The sequence below is a fragment of the Bos indicus genome, chromosome 22 (genome assembly GCF_029378745.1).
Source record: "Bos indicus isolate NIAB-ARS_2022 breed Sahiwal x Tharparkar chromosome 22, NIAB-ARS_B.indTharparkar_mat_pri_1.0, whole genome shotgun sequence".
NCBI lineage: Eukaryota > Metazoa > Chordata > Mammalia > Artiodactyla > Bovidae > Bos > Bos indicus.
Window position 1 is genome coordinate 31443521 of NC_091781.1, and position 8855 is coordinate 31452375.

The 8855-nt window shown below is 39.3% G+C and overlaps 1 non-coding gene across 1 annotated transcript; it reads right to left on the reverse strand.

The window, feature by feature from the left end:
* Positions 1-8454: 8454 nt before the first annotated feature.
* Positions 8455-8526, reverse strand: TRNAW-CCA (transfer RNA tryptophan (anticodon CCA)). Its single transcript has one exon. It is a non-coding gene; the product is annotated as a tRNA-Trp (tRNA).
* Between the last annotated feature and the right edge of the window lie 329 nt (positions 8527-8855).

The window sequence follows — 8855 nt, forward strand, 5'->3', positions numbered from 1 at the left end:
TCTAAATCTAAGCTAATGGAAATTTTGGATGATTGGAACCTCTCCTAGAGCTTTTGGGTAAATGATGTCTTAAGTGGTGGCCACAGCTATGATTAAGCTTTACAGACTTGAGTAAGTCACAGACAGAACAGAAAGGAACAACCCTGAAGACAAATGCTCACATTTGAGGGTCAAACCAGGGACAGAACAGGGAAGATGCAAAATCAACAGACAAGGAAGCCAAGAGAGGGAATGGAGGAGTTATGAGGTACAGATTGATTTGATTAGTTCAAGAATTATTTGGAGAACCAAATTATGTGCTGGGCTTTCCTCTTTGCAAGGTATTCCAAGACCCAGAGATGGGTAATGTTGCTTTTAAAGGAGTTATGCCAAGTCCAACACTACATAAAGCCTTCCCACCTTCCCTATTCGTCAGTTTTGAAATGTGAGAATGCAAGCCCGGTAGGTTAAATTAAAAGTGTAGTCACCGGGGCGACATATTAATGCTCTTAAAATTGAAACGAAAATTAAAATCTAAAATAAGATCTCTTGCATTCACCTATATCTACTAATATATGTTGACTCCTTCTTAGAGAGGCTGGAATGCTTGAGACTCGTTGTAAGAAAATAAAATGGTGTGTGTTTCACAACCAGATACTATTCAAAATTAAAAGAGCTTAATTTTAAGAATGGTGCAAGAAAAGACATATAATTTGCTTGCTATGCACACAGTAGATTAAAAACTAAAAAAAGCCAATGAGTGTGAAATATTAAATATTTACTTCTCAGGGTATTTTTGTGCACTCTGATATTAATGGGTAATAATAATTACTGTACCTTATCCAAAACACACGTAGACTGAGAAATTAAATTCCCAGCATATGGAGAGAGATATTGGTCGATGCACATGCTTAATTCCCATTATGTTAACAGAACCAGAGGAAATGCACCTATGGAAAAAAAAGAGATCCCTTCAGAAACTTAATATAATGGGAAATCTGGAAGTATCTTTTCCCCTGGAAGTAGATGAATTAATTCCATTAAAATTTCTTAAAATAAATATGCATACAGACAGAAAAGTTGAGTATGTAAATGATTTCATAGAAAATAACTCACAAAATTGATACTTGTCAGTCTCCTTGAAGATTAAAAATGTGAAGATGGCTTGGGACCCTAGGAGGAAGCTCAGTCAAGGAAAACAGTCATCCATCTGAGACCCCCACCATAACTCACATCTTTAATAGGAGATGTGTTGCCCTTCTGTTCCCTTTTCTATTTGCTAATTCTAATTCCCCATCAAAGAGTTTATCTGACCACAGGAATAGGAAGCCCAGTGGATATCAGAGCCATATCTCCATATCACACATGGAAAAGGTGATCAGCACTGGAGGAGTGGGTAAGGAAATTCACAATCAAGAGGCTGGAGTGCTGGTGCAAGTTCTACACTTTAGCCACTTAGATGACCTTGATCTTGACCTGAGTATTTAAATCCATAAAGAAGGATGTTAATAATCCCTTATCCATCTACTTTACAAAATTGAAAGTCTCCAAAAGAATATGTATATGTGAAGGTAACTGCAAATAAGAGAGCACTCTACAACTGCAAGTGCCTTAAGTAATTTAGTGCTGTAGGTTCTGTTTTTCAGAGCTCTGCTTCATTTATTATTATTTGTTTTGTCTTCTGGCCTTTTTTCAAATATCAGAGTCATACACATCAGTATAAACAAATTAGAACAAGATAAGCAGACTAAAGAGGGGATGTTAATCATGCTGTCACCATCCCAAAATAATGCCCATGAATATTATACTTACAGATCGACCTCAGCCAGGGTTATCTCCCCACTCCAGGGGACATCTGGCAATTTCTGGAGACATTTTTGGTTATTCACAATTGAGGAAGAGGTAGATTATAAATGCTGCTAATATTTAGTGAGCACTGGCCCTGGAGGCTGCTAAGAATCCTATGGTGCACAGGACAGCTGTCTCCACTAAAGAAGTATTCATCCCCAAATGTCGCTAGAGCCAAGAATGAGAAACCCTGATTTAATTTACATGCAAGTATGTGTATGTAGCTATCATATGCAGCATTAATGCTAAAGGGGCATTCTAAATTTTCATCAAATTAAGCTAGGTGGGATGGCAACCCTAGAATCCTACATTTAGCCAAAGTCTGCTGCTATAACAACGTAAGGCTGTAAGTGAAATTTAACACAGAAATCACAAAATATTTCTCCATATATATTTAATGGAGGCAAGGTTTATGATAATATGACACTATTTATTATTTACTCTTCCAACTTCTTCACTAACTGCAAGAAGATGCTGGGCTGATAGATGAAGAGAGACAGGACGGCTTTTGCTCAAGCAGAGTTAGGAGTGATTTCTTGGTATCCTGATGCTGCAATGACGTCACACTGACATCAGACTGGTTACCAAGAGTACACAAGAAATTCAAATTATTACGGCAGCACTGTTAAAGTGAAAACATTATTGGGGGTAATCTTTCTTTTTTTGCTTTTCTTATGAATAAATAGTTATACAGTTAAGGAAATAAGTTTTCTATTCTAAATTCTCTTTACTAAAAGTAAGTATTACTTTTGATATGGCCAATAAATCAAACATCAAAACATGACCAAAATAATGTGAATAATTAAGTTAATAGAAATAGAAAGATCTCAAATAGAAAAGAGGTTCTACAATTTCTTCTTAAAGAACATTGTAGAAAAAGATAACAGTTCAATGAGATCATCATGATCAAAATTAGAATTACCATCTTATTTTTCACTTAATATATGACACATCTTTACATGACATATTTATATATATACACACATACATAAACATAGATGTATCCTTTAATAGCACAAAATACTTCATTGTATGAATGTTCATAATTTACTTAACACCTCACTATACATATTTTCAGAGAAGGCGATGGCACCCCACTCCAGTACTCTTGCCTGGAAAATCCCATGGACGGAGGAGGCTGGTAGGCTGCAGTCCATAGGGTCGCGATGAGTCAGACACGAATGAAGCGACTTAGCAGCAGCAGCAGCATACATATTTTAATTTCCAGTCGTGCATTAAACAATGCTAATCTGAACATCTTCATTGTTAAGTCCTTTAGTATGTCTTGAATTATGCTGTTAAATTGGTAGAAGATGAATTAGAAGTCAAAGTGTATGGTTCATATAGGCATTTCCCTTCAAGAGATTTTATTGGAAGGCAAAATTCAAGTTCACCTTTATATCTGCTGTTTTACCTTTTCTAACAATGTAACTCTACTTCCAGAAGTCATGCCAACTGCAATTGGTAGTGAGCAGGATTTTTTTCAGTGACACGGACTACTTTATGCAACAGGAGATATCCCACAGCTTGTCCAAAAACTGCCTATATTAAAGTGACTGCCACAGGTTTTGATTCAACTGAGTACTGATCACTGAATTATCATTCAGGTAAAAGTTCACAGAGACAGACCCATAGCAAATCTGATTCAGCCACGAGAGGAGCCCTTATTAGCAATTTGTCATTCCTTCAAACTAACCTCCTAACCTCACCCAACTGTCTACGTGTCAATTTAATTTACACACATAATTAATTTTTTAAATGTTGTCCCCAAGCACCAAGCCTCTTCTTTCTGATGGGTTCTCAGCAAACACTCATGGAGACAAACACTATTCAAAGTTTCTGACCTTGCTTTTGCTGTCCCTATTGTCAAGAATTTTACCTTTATTTTTCTTCTGAGACTTACTCAGCTGAACTAGAAGACACTGGAAGTGGTTTGGCCAACACAATGCAAAACACATAAGGTCCCCAAGGTCCCCCACACGTTGGTGTGAGGAATTAAGAAATAACTACACTGAGGTTTTTAAAAGTCATTACAGTAGACCATGTTTGTCCCTGGGCATATATGCCATTCATACAAAATATTTCTAATTCAGTGGAAAGGCTTCCTCAAATGTGACGAGGGCGCCATACTTCAATAATCTGAACCATGATGTCACGGTGCTGCAGTTCTCTTCTCTGGCCACTAGGGTGTCATTTTCTACTCCAAAGGGGAATTGGCTAGATGAGGCCTCTAGCCTATAATACCTCCCTCCAAGTGTGAATTTATTCTTTCCCGCCTCGCAAGCAATTTTTACTTTTCCAGCTTGGCACATAGAATCTTGCAAGTCTCCCTGGAAGGTGACTCATATTTAAATATGAATGGGGCAGCTGGCTTCTGTTATCTTAAAGGGTTATATTATGTCACTGCACATTTTCAACTGGGGTAAAAACAAACTGTGCTCTTTCCACACATCAATTCCAGTAATATATATATTTGTATAAGATCACAGGGACTTATAAAGTGTCTGAAATTTTTCCAGCTCCAAAAATTAAGACCAATATACTAGGTTTCTTAAGAATTCAGCAACTACTAAAAATATCCCTTTGTTACCTGCCTTGCAGTTTAAGATTATTTCTCTGAAAAAGGATTAATCTCCAAGATATACAAGCAGCTTATGCAATTCAATACCAGAAAAACAAACAACCCAATCAAAAAGTGGGCAGAAGACCTTAACAGACATTTCTCCAAAGAAGACATACAGATGGCTAATAAACACATGAAAAGATGCTCAATATTACTCATTACTAGAGACATGCAAATCAAAACCACAATGAGGTATTATCTCACTCCGGTCAGAATGGCCATCATTAAAAAGTCTACAAACAATAAACGCTAGAGAGTGTACAGAGAAAGGCAACCCTCTTACACTGCTGGTAGAAATGTACGTTGACATAGCAACTATGGAAGACAGTATGGAAATTCTTTAAAAAACAGGGAATAAAATTGCCATATGACCCAACAAACCCACTATTGGGCATATACCCTGAGAAAATCATAATTCAAAGACACATGTACCCCAGAGTTCACTGCAGCACTATTTACAATAGCTAGGACATGGAAGCCACCTAGATGTCCATAGGAAGAAGAATGGATAAGGAAGTTGTGGTACATAATATACAATGGAATATTACTCAGCTATAGAAAGGAATGTATTTGAGACAGCTCTAATGACGGGGATGAACCTGAAGCCTATTATACAGAGTGAAGTCAGTCAGAAAGAGAAAGACAAGTACTGTATATTAATGCATATATATGGAATTTAATAAGATGGTACTGGTACTGATAAACGTATTTGCACTGCAGCAAAGGAGACACGGGTGTAAAGAACAAACTTTTGGACACGGGGGCAAGGAGAGGGTGGGACAAACGGAGAGAGTAGCATGGAAACATATACACTACCATATATAAAATAGATAGCCAGTGGGAATTTGCTGTATGACTCAGCGAACTCAAACTGGTGCTGTGAGACAACCTAGAGGGGTGGGATGGGATGGGAGGTGGGAGGGAAGTCCAAGAGGAAGGGAACATATGTATGCCTCTCGCCGCTTCATGATGATGTACAGCAGAAACCAACACAATATTGTAAAGCAATTATCCTTCGATTAAAAAATAAATAATTTTTTAACAATTAAAATGATGATGACAATGATGATATTGACAAGAATAAAGACAATAAAGTTTAAATTGTGTTGACATTCACCAACCACTGAGTATTGTGCCAACAGTTTTCCCTCTAGTCTTCACTACACTCCAAAGAAAGAGATATTCAAATGGTTCCCAATTTTCAGATAACAACTTAACGGGAAAAGGTCAGAGCTAGAAAATGGAAGAGGCAGGGTTTGAAAATAGCCAGTTTTAACTTCAAAGCCCATACTCTTAACCATTATGATACACATTCAACCTCATGTCTTAGTGAATAATTTTCTAAGGATCTGGTAAGCAAAGCTTAAATTTTCCTCAGGATGTATTTCCTCTATAATATCTTTCCTTGCCACCCAAGGCTAGGTGAGATGCCCTGAACTTTTCTAAGTAGCATATAGTCAAGGCCTTCTAAGAGCAGGCAGCACATTCTACTTAAAGCACCTGTCACTCCTGTCTCCACAGTGGAGTGAGAGGGTCCTTGTGGACACAAATTTAATCTCTTTTAAGGGCACCCCAGAGAAGGCAATGGCACCCCACTCCAGTATTTGTGCCTGGAAAATCCCATGGACAGAGGAGCCTGGTGGGCTGCAGTCCATGGGGTCGCTGAGGGTCAGGCATGACTGAGCGACTTCACTTTCACTTTTCACTTTCGTGCATTGGAGAAGAAAATGGCAATCCACTCCAGTGTTCTTGCCTGGAGAATCCCAGGGACGGGGGAGCCTGGTGGGCTGCTGTCTATGGGGTCACACAGAGTCGGATATGACTGAAGTGACTTAGCAGCAGCAGCAGCAGCAAGGGCACCCAATACCTGGTAGGCACTTGGCATCTGATCAGATAATGAACATAGATGCAAATGACGTCTATCTCCTTTATTATAGAGCAGTCAAGTTGAATTTCAGTCCTTCAGCCCTACATTCCTTTTCTATTTTTCAAATCATTCTCCATGAAACTGACCTCACTGGAAAGTTATCCCCAGACTTGCCTCCTTCTGAAAAATGGTGAGCATTGGAGTCGGAATACCTAGTTAGAATTCTGGGCCATCACTCCCCTGATGGAGATACAAGGTTTAACCCTCTTGTGTCTGTTTCCTCAGCTGTGAAAGGGTTCTGCAACACCTAATTCACACTATAGAGCTGAGAAGTGGATTAAACATAATATTGCAGTAACTGTGATTAGAATAGTGACTGACACAGAACAAAAACTTAGTAAAAGTGAAGTACAGTAGTAATAGCAATAGTATGAATAATTGTAGGTTAATAGAAGTAGTACATTTTGATTGAGTGTAGACTCTAGATTTATTCATCCATTTATTCATTCTTTTATTCCCCACACATTCCAAAACTCCCTATTAATAGAATTAATAGAAGTAGTATTAGCAGTAGAAGTATTCCCTGAAAAAATGAGCATGAGGAATGAAGGATGAAAGATAACCTCAATTTTTAAAAGCTTATATGCTACTTGGAGAAGGCAATGGCACCCCACTCCAGTACTTTTGCCTGGAGAATCCCATGGACGGGGAGCCTGTTGGGCTGTAGTGCATGGGGTCGCTAGAGTCGGACACGACTGAGCAACTTCACTTTCACTTTTCACTTTCCTGCATTGGAGAAGGAAATGGCAACCCACTCCAGTGTTCTTGCCTGGAGAATCCCAGGGACAGGGAAGCCTGGTGGGCTGTAGTCTCTGGGGTCTCACAGAGTCGGACATGACTGAAGCGATTTAGCATAGCATAGCATGCTACTTGGTATATGAGCCTAATTTTTTTCATTTACTTGATGACCTGTCCCTTTCACTAGCGTGCAAGAGCCATGACACAACAGATCACGACTACTCTGTCCTTCATTGTCTTCATAACAGCAATAGGGAATTTTGGAATGGTGGGAAAAAAAAAAAAAAAGAATGAATAAATGGATGAATAAATCTAGAATCTACACTCTTAACCAAAATGCACCTCTTAATTACCTGAGATGAATGACACTTTTGTATAACAAAACATCACCGGCAATGTTAGAAGCTGGCTGAGAAATTCTGTAAATAATAGTAAAACTTATTGAGTACCTACTATATTTGTTGTTCCTATGCTAGGCCTGGTAAAAATCTTGCTAATGCTTCCATCAATCAACAAGGTAGACATTACCTCTGTTTTAGAGATACTCTGTTACCCAGTTATGCAGGATTTGAAGGCAGGTCTTTTTCTGAAGCCTTTTTGCACTTTGGGATCTCCAATCTGCAATAGGAACAAAGGTAGTTGTGTGTTCTGTTCACTCTCAAAGAGTCACATGAGGTTGATGCCAACCAAAACTCAATTAACAGAAGCTTCGTAACTCCACTGACCACACCCAAGAAGAATCTTCCAGAACACCAGATTACTCTAAGTAGCCCATGTGAGCTGAATTTGGTTCCATCCTCTCCCGGTATATTTAACTCAAGAGTTGAAGGGTTGAAACACTCAAGAGTTATGGACCTTCTGCTGTCTGCTTTCTTCAGGGAACAGCTGTACAGGTTTCAATTCTGACTTCTGAGCATGAGCAGTGACTTTTTTCCAACACCTGATGATTAGTTTTAAGTTACTGTAGCTTCATGGCTCTGGCAAATGTTATACCAACCCATGGATTAGTTTATAAATATCAATAAATTCCTGTAAGACCTATTTCTCTGCTAGTAACCAGTGCTGAAGTGCCTTCCCACTTACGCTAAATGCTCCAAATAATGCCATCTGATGAATACAGATAAGAATCAATAAATCCATTCATTTTCTCAACAAATACTCACTGAGTGCCGACTATACATCATAGGTGGTCATTTTTGTAAAAGGCACAAAGTGAAGTCACTCAGTCGTGTCTGACTCTTTGCAACCCTGTGGACTGTAGCCTACCAGGCTTCTCCATCCATGGGATTCTCCAAGCAAGAATACTGGAGTGGGTTACCATTTCCTTCCCCAGGGGATCTTCCCGACCCAGGGATCGAACCCGGGCCTCCTGCATTGGAGGCAGATGCTTTAACCTCTGAGCCACCAGGGAAGCCCCAAAAGGCACAAAGGAGGCACCAAAGAACACTGATGGCAGTCATCGCCATTGCTGTGGGGCTCTCTGCATCTTTCTGTGCACATGGGCAGAATAAGGGCCTCCCCAAAATGTCTACATCCAAATCCTCAGAACCTGTGAATATGTTACCTAATCTGAAAAAGGAACTTTGCAGATGTTAAGGACTTTGATATGGTGGTTGAGCTTGAATTACCTGAATGAGCCCAACCTGGTCACATAAGTCCTTAACAAAGCCCTTTCCTGCTAACGTGACAGGCAGAGGAAGATGTGACTATGGAGGAATAGTCAGATGGGTGCAACCTGGC